Genomic DNA, 3,153 nt, shown 5'->3' with positions numbered 1-3,153 from the left:
TGTTAAGCTGGGAGCTCTCAGGGATAATGAAAGTCGGGGACGTCATAACAAATGGCAAACTGGCACCCTTTGAGGATCTAGTCACTCTATTCAATCTTCCACGCTACTGAGCAGTATCGACATACGCAACTACAACACACACTACAAAACCATCCCCCAGCTCTGTCCGATATGCCCGATTGTACTCCCATTGAGAGGAACATAGTTCTGGATCGTATTAACACTAAAATCACCTTACAATGTACAGTGCACGAACCTCCTTTGCCCCGCCTGCTTTGCTAAGCCTGAAATCTAAGTGGGAAAAAGATGTAGGCGACATTCTGCCAGAAGACTGGGTGACAATCATGATGTACCCCCATGAAACCGCAATATCGTCTAGGCTCAGGCTTGTCCAATGTAAGGTATTACATAGGGTATATTACCCAAGAGTTGTGCTCCACCGTTGGGGCTGAATTGCAGATTCAAACTGCCTGAGATGCCACACCAAAGAAGGCACATTCTTTCACATACTTTGGGACTGCTCCCATATCCAACAGTACTGGCAACAACGCTGTGATGAGTTGTCGAGAGTCTTGGGGCAGACAATCCCGAGGGACCAAAACGACTACTATTGGGAGTAGAAGAGGAGGAGGCAATGACAAGATACGAAAAAGCCTTTTTCTCGACCACAACAGCACTGATCAAGAGAAATATAACAACTATGGGAAGCTAAAGCGACCCCGCAGTACGAACAATGGGTCACAGATGTAAATATATGTATAGCAATGGAGCAGCGTGTGTATAAAGCCAGAGGATGTCTGGGGAAAGCCTGAAAATCGGGCAAAAAAATGGGAGAATGCGCAATAAGGTGGTGTTAACCTACTGTTGCATACCCATAGGACTGTTGTGATACTGTTGATAATGATGTACTGTGACAACTTTGATTGGTAATCTTGGATCCAAACAGTGTTTGTGAGTTGTTGTAGTTCGGCTCCTCCGGAGTCCAAAGTTGTGTTATGTAATGTCTAATTGGAAAACTAATAAAATGTGTTACAAAAATGTTTTAAGAAATTGAAAGTCTTGAAGAATTGACATTCTTGAAATACAGGGTAGAGTGAAGAGAAACCCAGGGAAGGGAGCCACCCCCTGGAATTCTATCCTTATGGATCATTTTTGTGTTGGAGTTATGCAATTTCTTTTTGAACATTTGTGCAGACATTTTCACTTTAGAGTTGTTTTGTTAGAATGTAAGGGCCAGAATAGCAATTTGGACACAGGACATTTCGTTTTTTGGACATTTTGACCACTAACAGATCCTCAGTTTTGGTTTTAGGAAGGGAAACTCCTCAAAAGCAGGGGCAGAGGCATTTCCCAACCCCCTTTTATTTTAATAAAGGTCTTTGACTAAAACTATTAACCCCCTAACTCCTCACAGTAATCATGTGCTCTACAAAACTCCAAATGATATCAGTAGTGCCATAGGCCGAATGCACACAGCAGTAGTCACATGCATGGTACACCACGTAAACGCACAGAACACAACAGAATGCCAGCATGTTTCTATCTAAATACCAACACACCAAATTTCAGGCCCAGATCCATGCAAACTTAAAGTGTGTTACCAAAACACCATACAGAAGAGTTGCATCATATGAAACTCCCACATAGTACTGAAGAAATCCCTAAAGGACCAGAGCAAAAACTTGAATAAAATGAAATCTGAACACTAAAGGACTGCGAAGACTCTAGGCCATTGATGTTGCACTGTCATTCGGTCCTAAATTTGACTGTTTATGTAGGGTATTCTCTTCAGTTTCAAATTCAGATTTACAGCAATAATTGCACTGTGGTTCAACATGACCAGAGATTATGTACAGAACTCCTATTTAAATTCACTATATTCAAATGAATTTTTTGTGGATAAACTAAAAACATAGATTTGTGTCTCCCAGAGGAAGTTACTGAACCCTGGGTAACTCACGTAGTATAACGATTTCTATTGAGGACCACTTAACACGGGAAAGACCTCCCCCAAGTCCCCCAAAAGTTAAAGCTCCACACCAAATAAGTTATTTCTGTAATATTGCGTTTGTGTAGCCCTGTCTGAACAATATAATATCACCAAGGCTTTCTCCCCCTGTGCCACACTAAGCCAAGAACCAGGCCGGAGTATTGAGAGAATAGATATTTTTTTATTAATACATGGTTTTAATAGATATCTAGAAAACCATTCATTTACACACGCCACCTTCTCTGTGGCATACAAATCTACACAAAATAGATGGACCACTTTTTGGTTTGAATTTTACAGATTACAAATCAGGTTTACTCTTGGTCTCTCCCACAAACTCCCAATTATTAAATCACACAATGCGTTGCAATATTACAGTACAGTCAGGCAAAATGTCATTTGCTTATTAGCTTTGAAAGTTCACAGGCATTTATACATTCAATTTGAACATGGGCTTCATTTCTCTGCACCCAAAATACATGCATTTGAGAACACACTTTATTGTTAAAATGCTTTAAATTAATAGCATACTTTTTTTGGTAACCCTGAATCAATACACACCTCTTTGTGGCCAGGGTCACTGTATCACTCTCAGTAGAACGTGTGCATTAAATCAGAACTCTCACTAATTGTCTTTTGCACCCATATTTCCCCAGCACCAGAGCCTGGATTTTTGCGAGTTAGCAGACCTTGCTTTAGAGAGAGGTCTGATGAAGGGAGGCAAGTAGGCATTGGTATTTTAGGTAAAAAAACACTTTTTCCTTTAGGAAAACCTGGGCTAGTAAAATGTAAAATATTAGTTTTTAATTAATCTTCTAGGAAAGAGGGCAGAGGTTTTCAATTCCTCCAAGCTCTGATCTGGGTGTGTTATTAATGCCACATCATATCATATCATATCTGCACTCAGTTTCTATGTGGGAATTAACTAAATGATCTTTTTTAGTAAAACATATTCTAGGAATCTACTTAGTTATCCCATGACCCCTTACTTAATGGGGAGAGAGAGAAGACAACACAGACAGATTCCCCGTTTCACTTGGTTCTTTGAACAATCTACTTATTTTCAAATCTCTGCTCTGGTGCTCGGGACAATATCAGCGCCTCTGGACACACTCTGGTAGATGCAGTGGGATCTGGTCAAGACTATTAAGGGCGTTAACCAG

This window comes from Ambystoma mexicanum, chromosome 9, assembly GCF_040938575.1.
Source record: "Ambystoma mexicanum isolate Mex_15411 chromosome 9, UKY_AmexF1_1, whole genome shotgun sequence".
NCBI lineage: Eukaryota > Metazoa > Chordata > Amphibia > Caudata > Ambystomatidae > Ambystoma > Ambystoma mexicanum.
Note: the sequence above shows the minus strand (reverse complement) of the source record.